Consider the following 11533-nt stretch of genomic DNA (forward strand, 5'->3'; position numbering starts at 1 on the left):
AGAAAATTGAATTTCGAAGAGAGGGAAAAATGGAGGGAAAATGAAAATTCTAGATCTGAAATTCTGTCCTTATGAATTATGGTTAGGGTTTGGTATTTATATGATGCACTAATCACAATGCTAATCAAATTAGGCCTTGGTTAAACATGATTAGGGAAAATTGGATCAAAGTGCAAAAAATGCAAATTGAGCTAGCATGCACATGCTACACGTGAGAATCCCGTGCTGAGCTTTGAATTCACTTAAAATCAACCAATGGTCATGATGGAATGGTTAATTTGCTTATATCATAAGCCAATTTTGAATTATGGAAATTCCCTCCAAAATGAACACATGTTAAATAATGGGCATACAAGCCTCTCTCATGCATGGCAAGGCTTGTTTTGAGAAGTATTGGTCATGAGGAGTATTTTGCAAAAAGAATGGACCAATTTGGAGTTTTGTATCAAAAGTTATGTCACTTGGAACTTCTATGCACACCTTGTGATCATTTGGCCATAACTTCTCAACCAATCATTATATGAACATGAAATAGGACTTTTTGGAAATGGGAGACAAAGATCTACAACTTTCATGTTCACCAAAAATCCATTTGAAGCTTCTTTGATGTTGATAAGTCAAGTTGAATGTGGACCAGAAACTTGCCATTTTTGGAAACTTGAAATTACAGGTCACTTTCCATTTTTGGAAACTTTTGCCATGACTTCAAAATCTTCAAGATAGATGTTTGAAATGACAAATAGACTTCTTTTGAACCTGAATGAGGTGTTTCAAATCATCTCCCCAACCTCAAAGCCCTCAGTTGACTGTACAGTTGACTTTTTGGTCCTCAGATGACCATGAAATGCTTTGATGAATTTGGGCCTTTATCACTTGATGAAATGGCTTCAAAATGGAACCCTAGCTCATGTAAGCTCTTTAGAATGATCATGTGGTCCTTATACGAAGGAAAATATCTCAGCTCTTGCACAAAGGATGCTCTTGAAGTGCTTGACCTGTGATTACTTCAGCTACAAAACAAAAATGTTAATGACATATTTTTGTGCTTTTGGTTAGTGTATAACAAGAAAAGCAATGATATACAATACAAGCATGCCTGGTGATCTCAAACCACTCACAAGGAGGTCCCACCCAAATGGGAAGGAAGTCAAGATGCTCAATGATCCTTGAGGCTATGCAATGCAATGCTATGATGCCATGAGGGATCTTAGGGACAAAATTGGGGTCTTACAGATGCCCTTATTTAAGGTCATTCTAGCCGGAGAAGTGAAGGTTAAAATCTTCGTCTCGACGAGGTAGAATGGGCTTAAATAATAACAAAGAGACAAATTTTGGTCCCTAAGAGACCTCATGACGCAAATGTATGTATGCAAAACAAACAAACTCTTTGTGGGGATATGTGTCCACAAAGAAGAAAAGACATCGAGAAAAAGACAATCCATAGGAGTAATACACTCACTGGGGATAGAGACTCCAACGGGGACTCTTATGGGGATAGAAAAGAAATGCGTGAGCAGGTCACGACTCATAACTAGGGGAGTAAAGGACTGAAACCGCGTGAGCAAGTCACGACTCAAACTGGGGAAAAGAGTTTCCAAAGGGAATAAATCCACTGGAAAGAGACGAGCTGACTCAAAGAATGCATGTATTGGGGAAAACGCCAACACAGCAAAACTATCCGCAAACGGATACTTCGGATAAAAATTCAGACTCAGGCTGGGGAAAGATATGAACAAAAACCTCCATGCCAGGGAAAATGCATGTATTGGGGAAAAAGCCAACACAACAAAAGGATATCAACAACAAACTCCGTTGGGGAAATCTAAAAAGACTCTCTAGGGGAAGCAAAGGGATGAGGTGTTACCGGTTACTAGGTAACAAGCTCGGGAAGAATGAATATCTAAGACCGGTATAAGGGTGAGAGATATCAATCAACCAAATCATCTGAGGAGGACCTAAAAAAGGTATATCTCAACTCAGAAAAATCTGACTCCACAGTGGACCAAGGTCATAATAGGGAGCAGAAGGGAAGGAACACCAGGGATACCGATTACTGGGTATATAATAGGTGACCAACCAAAGAGTGAATTGGGGAATATTCCCAAGACACTCATCATCCTGAAAAGAGCAGAAACGCAAACTTGTTTATAGGATGGACATTCGATTCCGTAAAGGGAATACGAATCTTACTCGAATGGAGAAGGACAAAAGGCTTCGACCAAAGAGCGCATGAGAATATTATCTATTGCCGTCAAAACGTAGATAATATACTCGCAAGGAAGGAACACCAGGGATACCGGTTATTGGGCATATAATAGGTGACCAACCGAGGCGTGAATTGGGCTTTATTTCCAAAACACTCATCATCCTGAAGAGAGCAGAAACGCAAACTTGTTTATAGGATGGACATTCGAATCCACAACAGGGAATACGAATCTTACTCGACTGGAGAAGAACAAAAGACTTCGACCAAAGAGTGCCTGAGATATATTATCTATTGTCGTCAAAACGTAGATAATATACTCGCATGGAAGATTATCCACAACCGGTTACTGGGTTAATAAAGGATAAATCGACCGAAAAAGAAAGGCATCGGGATACCAAAACTAGGTATATAATGATGACCAATCAAAGGGAGAAACAATCATTATCAACAAAGGATAAATGAGAGCTAACTCACAGGGGATACATTGACACAGGCAACGATCCAGGAGACATATCACCGGTTACTGGGAGATATGCTCAAAAAAGGGGAGTGACAAACATCACCGGCAAACGGTAAATGAAAGAAGACCCACTGGGGATAAAATTGCTTAACTCAGAGCAATTATCCGATAGAGGGAGGGAATATCAATACCGAATATTGGATAATGATAACCGTCAAAGAGGGGATTACATCTACCGGATACTGGGTAGAAAACCACGGAAAAGTAACCGTCATCAACTAGGATGAACAACAAGGGTTAACTCTGCAAATGGGGAAAAACTTACTAAACTGGGGAGAACCAAAAGACTTCGACCAGAGAGTGCATGAGATATACTATCTATTGCCGTCAAAATGTCGATAGTATACTCGCATGGAAGATTATCCATAACCGGTTACTGGGTTAATAAAGGATAAATCAACCGAAAGAGAAAAGGCATCGAGATACCACAACTAGGTATATAATGATGACCAATTTAGGAGAGAAACAATCGTTACCAACAACAACAGGGTAGACGAAAGATGACTCGCCGGGGATAAATTGCGAGCACAAGGCAATTATCCAGGAAAGAGGGAATATCAACATCGACTACTGGATGAAGATAACCATCATGGAGGGGATTACACCTACCGGATACTGGGTAGGAAACCACGGAAGAGTAACCGTCATCAACTAGGATGAACATCAAGGGTTAACTCTGCGAAGGGAGGAACATAGGGTTTACAACTACCGGATACTTGGTAGCAAACCACAAACTCCACTGAGGATAAGGTGAATAATTATTGGTTACTGAACAATTATTCATTTATCACAGGGAAACATCAGAGACAGTCACAAAAGGCCAATTTAGGATCAAACCAAAAGGCAAACTGAATCAAGACTCATCCTAATGAGGATAGAACTCAATAGGGAAACCCATCCCAATATATGTGTTGGGAGGACGCAAAAACAACCATCGTCCACGAGGATATAACTCAGTGGGGAAATGGCAGGAAAGATGAACACTTTCTGCTTAAGGGGCTGACTCTACATGGAGGGATCAGACACCGACATCTGCTTGGGGAGATATATCACCACATAGCAGGAGACAACAAACAACGATATATGGCAAATAATGCAACATGAATATCTAAATGTTATGATTATGCATGTATATGCGTGAATTATGTTTGATGAATGCTGACAAACAGACATATCTAACACAAACAGGTCCATGAATCAACCACCCGGTACTACATCTCAAGAGAGAAAGCCAGGATCACCGGAGAATATCCAATCTGCCGGGGATCAGAGACAACAACATCATCTGCAAGGATGAATCATCAGTCTCAACTGAGGAACAAAGTTCATTGCACAGGCAGAAACTGCCACAAAAGCAACTCTACAGGGGAATCAGAGATATCAGAAAAATCATAAAAATCTCTGCAGGGGAATGAACAACAATCATTCCGACTGTGAACCGGATCATGGCGCAATCTGCTGGGGAGACCACTCCGTCGGGGAACTCTAAAAGGGGGTGATGGATCCTTGTGGGAATACAACCACCAACCAGAAGCTCCCAAAGGGAAACGAACCAAGAGCTCTCACCTGCTGAGGAGGAAGGAGGCTAAAATACCTTTACCACACACTCTGCTCGGGAGGAAAAACACAAACGGCTCCGGAGGAAACATCACTCACAGACGGAGGAAAGAGTTCATTGTGTAGGCCGAAACTGCCATAAAAGCAACTCTACTGGGAAATCCATCTGATGGAGATAAGGGGAATCTGGTGATCCAACACCAAGTACCAAACTCAGCAAGGAAATCACACCTGTTGAGGAGCAAAGGATCGCACAAGTAGAATCTGCCACACAAACAACTCTACTGGGGATTAGATATGCCAGGAAACAACAATATCTCGGCAGGGGATAACATCATCATAGTTAAGATCCAAGACACCAACAACTCCGCTGGGGATCTATCTGAGGAAGATAACATCATCAGGGATAAGATCCAACACACCAACAACTGGGTTGGGGATGAACTATCCGAGGAAGTGAAGGAATACTGGGGATCAACCACCAAATACTGAACCTTCCAAAGAAAACACTTCTGCTGAGGAGGGAAGACCACTACTCTGCTGAAGGGGGGAGCTGTAAAACCTCAATAAACACTCTGATGGGGAGAAAACCCACAACACAATATTCTAGAGAAAGAGGATACAGTCATGCCAGGAATATGAACAAATGTCTTACCCTGTTGGAAATCATGCCACCCTTGGGAGAGCACTGAGAATCCCTTAAGTATCCTTTCATCATTGTGAATGTTCACTTTGTTTAAAAACAATTTGTGAAAATTTGTTTGTTTAAAACAACGACATTTTCTCAATTAAAACATGCAAAACATTTGTTTAATAGAAACAAATAAGAGTGCAAATAATTGGATAAAAGCTCAAATTTGTTTGATGGAATGGTAGCCTGCAAATGGCAAGACTCCATAGATCTTTTACAAATTTGAAATTGGTGATATATATTGGAAAAGGGCTACATTGAACATAATGACCATTTCTCCACCAATTCCGAGTTCAATGTATTCGAAGCTTCAGTTGACGACGAATGAACAAGAATCTCTGACGGATGACAGTGGTAGAACACAGTCTTGTCAGGATGCAGTTACTTGCCAAATCCCTAATTTTTGCCTAGATTGCCCTAGGATGAGGTACTCAATCTAGCGGGATGCAAATATCAATTTTTTTCATGTCTCTAACTTTTGCCTGGATCGCCCTTTCGGGTTTTCAATCCACCGAGACGCTCATTTTTGCCTAAGCTGCCCTTTCGGGTTTTCAACTTAGCGAGCTATTCTGTTTTTATTTTAGGCGAAGTATTTCTTGACTGCATCTGAATTCACAGGACGAGTGAAATCCTCCCCATCCATAGTTGTAAGCATCAAAGCACCGCCTGAAAAGGCTCTCTTAACAACATATGGACCTTCATAGTTTGGAGTCCACTTGCCCCTGGAATCGGGCGCGAAAGACAAGACTTTCTTGAGCACAAGGTCACCTTCTCGGAACACACGAGGCTTGACCTTCTTATCAAAATCTTTCTTCATCCTCTGCTGATATAACTGACCATGACACATGGCAGTCAATCTCTTCTCTTTAATTAAATTCAGCTGGTCATAATGACTCTGAATCCATTCAGCATCAGTCAACTTGGCCTCCATCAAGACTCTCATTGATGGGATCTCCACCTCTACTGGGAGTACGGCCTCCATGCCATAAACAAGAGAGAAAGGCGTTGCCCCTGTTGAAGTGCGGACATATGTACGATATCCATGCAAAGCAAATGGCAGCATCTCATGCCAATCTTTGTACGTAACAACCATCTTCTGGATAATCTTCTTGATATTCTTATTAGCAGCTTCAACAACCCCATTCATCTTGGGTCTGTAAGGAGAAGAATTATGGTGTGTGATCTTGAACTCACTGCACAACTCTTCCATCATCTTATTATACAGATTAGATCCATTATCAATAATGATCTTATCTGGCACACCATAACGGCATATGAGTTGATTCTTGATAAACTTCACGACCACCTACCTGGTCACATTTGCATATGATGCGGCTTCAACCCACTTGGTGAAGTAATCAATTGCTACGAGAATAAACCTGTGTCCGTTGGACGCTTTTGGCTCAATCATGCCAATCATGTCAATTCCCCACATAGAGAAAGGCCATGGTGATGAAATCACATTCAGAAGTGTCAGAGGAATATGAATCTTATCCGCATAAATCTGACACTTATGGAATTTCTTCACATATTTGCAGCAGTCAGACTCCATTGTCAGCCAATAGTAGCCTGCTCTCAACATCTTTCTAGCCATGGCATGTCCATTGGAATGAGTACCAAATGAACCCTCATGGACCTCAGTAATCAACAGGTCTACTTCGTGTCTATCCACGCATCTGAGCAGAACCATGTCAAAATTTCTCTTGTAAAGCACTTCGCCATTGAGGTAGAAACTGCCTGACAATCTCCTCAAAGTCTTCCTATCTTTCACAGATTCCCCAGGGGGGTAAACCTGGTTCTGGAGGAAACACTTGATGTCGTAATACCATGGCTTATCATCTTTCACCTCTTCAACTGCAAATACATGAGCTGGTCTATCCAAGCGCATCACAGTGATGTTGGGAACTTCATTCCAATACTTGACCACAATCATCGAAGCGAGCGTAGCAAGAGCATCCGCCATCCGATTATCATCTCGAGGGATATGATGGAAGTCAACTTCAGTAAAGAACGTTGAAATCCTCCTCGCATAATCTCTGTATGGAATAAGACCAGGCTGATTCGTTTCCCATTCACCATTGATCTGATTGACAACGAGGGCCGAATCACCATAAACATCAAGATGCTTGATCCTTAGATCAATGCATTCTTCCAATCCCATAATGCAGGCTTCATACTCAACCATATTATTCGTGCATTTGAAAGTTAGCCTTGCTGTAAAAGGAATATGTGTGCCCTGAGGAGTAATAATCACCGCCCCAATACCATTTTCGTACTGATTTACAGCGCCATCAAATACCATACTCCATTTGGAACCAGGCTCTGGCCCTTCATCGAGTGTAGGCTCATCACAATATTTCATCTTCAAATACAGAATCTCCTCATCTAGGAAGTCATACTGAACAGACTAATGATCTTCAATCGGCTGATGTGCCAAGTGGTCAGCCAAGATACTACCTTTAATAGCCTTCTGAGCTCGATACTCGATATCATACTCAGATAACAACATCTGCCAACGGGCAATCCTCCCGGTTAAAGCAGGCTTCTCGAAGATATAATTGATCGGATCCATTCTGGATATCAACCAAGTTGTATGATTTATCATATACTGGCGTAAACGCTTAGCAGACTAAGCCAAAGCACAGCATATCTTCTCAAGCATTGAGTATCGAGACTCACAATTAATGAACTTCTTACTCAAGTAGTAAATAGAATACTCTTTCTTTCCTGATTCGTCTTACTGACCAAGGACACAACCCATTGAGTCTTCAAGAACCGTTAGATACATGATCAAGGGTCTTCCTTCTACAGGCGGAGACAAGATCGGAGGTTCAGACAGATACTCTTTGATACTATCGGAAGCTTTCTTGCAATCCTCGGTCCAATCATGAGAATGATCTTTCCGGAGGAGCTTGAATATCGGCGCACATGTGGCAGTCATGTGGGATATGAATCTGGAAATATAATTCAAGCGGCCAAGAAAACCTCGGACTTGCTTCACAGTTTTGGGCGCAGGAATCTCTTGTATTGCTTTGATCTTTGCAGGATCAACCTCAATACCTCTTTCGCTGACAATAAAGCCCAATAACTTGCCAGAACGAACTGCAAATGTACACTTGTTGGGATTCAGACGAAGCTTGTACTTCCTCAAACGCTGAAAAAGCTTCACCAAGTGCTCTACATGTTCAACTTCCGTTCTTTACTTAGCAATCATATCATCAACATATACCTCAATCTCCTTGTGCATCATATCATGGAACAAGGTGGTCATAGCACGTTGATACGTGGCTCCGGCGTTCTTCAAACCGAAGGGCATCACTCGATAACAGAATGTTCCCTAAGGTGTGATGAATGTTGTCTTCTCCATATCCTCGGGTGCCATCTTAATCTGGTTATATCCGGAAAATCCGTCCATAAATGAGAAGACTTTGAGTTTAGCTGTATTGTCTACCAACATATCAATGTGTGGTAGAGGGAAATCATCTTTCGGACTAGCTTTATTCCAATCTCTATAATCCACACACATCTGGACTTTTCCGTCTTTCTTGGGCATGGGCACAATATTGGCCACCCATTGAGGATACGTAGAAGTCACCAAAAACCCCGCATCAATTTGCTTCTGAACATCTTCTTTGATCTTCACTGCCATATCAGGATGAGTTCTTCTGAGCTTCTGCTTCACAGGCACGCACTCAGGCTTCAAGGGCAGGAAATGTTGCACAATATCTGTATCTAAACCCGACATGTCTTCATACGACCAAGCGAAGATATCAACATATTCTCGTAGCAATTCGATCAACCCCTTCTTGAAAGATTCTTCCAGGAGTGCCCCGATCTTCACTTCTCGAACGCAATCCTCAGACCCCAAGTTGACTGTTTCCAGATTCTCAAGATGCGGCTGAATGATCTTCTTTTCATGCTCAAGTAGACGGGTAATCTCATCAGGGATCCCTTCAACATCATCTTCGTCTGCCTCAAATACAAGGAACTCAAAATTGGGAGATGGCGTTGGATCATTATGTTCAATGGGTTTAGAAATCAACCTGCATAATGATTTTGGATATGAAAAGCTTTTAGAAATCAAACAAGGCAAATCATTATGCAGATGAAAAGATTGATTGTATTCTTTTTAGGGTTTTTTGTGATCACCAATTTCATGCAAAAAGCAAAAAGGGAAAATAATTGGAAAAACAAACATTTAACATGAATTTATTGAATGAAAATATCATTGTATTTATGCTACCAACAATGTCATCACTTCTCCTTTTGGCATGGGAGAAGGGTTTTCAAACAAAGTGATCATTACTTTGACTTGTGAATAACTGTAGGAACATCCACAGCGACCCAATTGTTGCAGATCCCTCCAGGGATGACAAAATTGTCAGAATCCTCTGCATCCTCTTCCAAGACAGCAGCAGCTTCTTCCTCCTGACTAGTGTGGATGAAACCTCCACTCTTGAACAACCCTTTCTCATTGAAGACCCCAGAAGAAAAGCCTATGCCAGCCCGAGACTTATTGTCTTCCAGCTCAATCATTTTTCCTAGACCAGCAATTGCACCACATTCAATGGCCAATTTTGTATCTCTATAGGAAGCAAATGAAGGAGTTCTCTTCTCAACAGGCTCAGCTATAGATAAAGCTTGGAAAGGAGTTCCAACTTCATCCTCAACATCTATGTATGAGAAGGAAGAGAAGTGGCTAACCAGGAGAGCCTTTTCTCCCCCTACCACTACCAGTTTCTTATTCTTCACAAATTTGAACTTCTGGTGTAAGGTGGATGTCACGGCGCCAGCCTCGTGAATCCATGGTCTGCCTAAGAGACAGCTATACGATGGGTGAATGTCCATAACCTGGAAGGTAATCTGGAAATCACTTGGTCCAATCTTGATAGGGAGATCAACTTCCCCAATCACAGTCTTACGTGATCCATCAAAAGCTTTCACAACAACTCCACTCTGCCTCATGGGAGGCCCTTGACAAGACAGTTTGGAAAGAGTGGATTTGGGCAATACATTCAGGGATGACCCAGTGTCCACCATCACATTGGACATGGCGTCGTCTTTGCAATTCATGATATGTGTAAAGCCAAGTTGTGGTCTCTTCCCTCCTCAGGGAGATCAGAGTCATAGAAACTCAAATTGTTACAAGCAGTAATGTTTGCAACAATGCTATCGAATTGTTCTATAGTGACATCGTGATCAACATATGCCACATCCAAAACTTTCTGCAGAGCCTCTCTATGCGGTTCTGAATTCAGAAGCAAAAATAACACGGATATCTTGGATGGCGTTTGTAGAAGCTGGTCTACAACATTGTACTCACTCTTCTTGATGAGCTTCATCATCTCATTACAGTCTTCATTCACATTTCCACTAGGGCCAACAGAAGTAGAAGATTTTTGTACAGAGGAGGGTTTAACAAACAGGTGCCGGATTTGGAGAATTTACTGCATTCCCCATCGGGCGCTCAACAAAATCAGGTCTAGCCTGAGGCTTCGGAGGTGCAGAAAACACACGACTGCTGCGGATCAAACCACTTACATCAGCAATACTCACAACATAGAAGGACGGCAAAGTCACCTCTTTCCCATCTTCTACAGCAACAACATTGTATCGGAAGGGAATTGCTTTTTGAGAAGAATAAGGCACAGGACCGGCAGGCTTGATGATCAGGGAAGGAGAAACCTTCTGCTTGCTACCATCGTACTTGATAATAACAGGCTCGGGTGTCCGAAACACTGGGGAGATTACGTTGACCTCAGGCTCATCCTCGTCAACATTCCTATTATGAAGGATCTCAATAACTCCTTCGTCCAGCATTTCCTGAAGATCTTTGCGCACCTGGCGACAACCCAATCTATTAACAGAGCAAATTCGACATCTGTCATGTTCGTGTTCATAGTGACTGTAATCACACAACAAACGATGCAACTCCACCAGAGATTGTTGAATGTGACTGACATATTTGACTTTATACTTGCCAGGGAAGCCCTGGACCATGTTGACAGATTTCTCATGCTCGGGCAATGGGTTCTTCTTAACATTAGGACCTACGTCCTCAAAACACAAAATGCCACACCTCATAAGGTCCTAAACCTTGGTCTTCAACAGAAAACAGTTCTCCACGTCGTGGCCTGGAGCACCAGAGTGATAAACACAATGCAATTCAGGCTTATACCACCACTGAGGGTTAGCAGGTACAGCTGGTGGGTCTCTCGGAGTAATCAACTTCCTCTCTATCATAGAGGGATATAGTTCTGCATATGTCATCGGAATCGGATCAAAAGTGATCTTCTTCCTCTCATAACTCGTGCTGGCTTGATTACTGTTGCGAGGCTGATATGCCTGCTGTTGAGGACGATGCTGCTGTTGCTGATATTGCTGAGGTGATTGCTGATTATTGTGTTGTTGATATTGCTGATTATCTCTGAAGACAGGTGCTATTTGAGCCACCTGGTGCTGATTACCGGCAGGACGCACAGTCTTCCTCTTCATAGAGGGTCTTCTGGATTTCACATGGGAGGTCACAACATGTGCCTCTCCATCCTTATTCTTCGCA

This window comes from Lathyrus oleraceus, chromosome 2, assembly GCF_024323335.1.
Source record: "Lathyrus oleraceus cultivar Zhongwan6 chromosome 2, CAAS_Psat_ZW6_1.0, whole genome shotgun sequence".
NCBI classification, from domain to species: domain Eukaryota; kingdom Viridiplantae; phylum Streptophyta; class Magnoliopsida; order Fabales; family Fabaceae; genus Lathyrus; species Lathyrus oleraceus.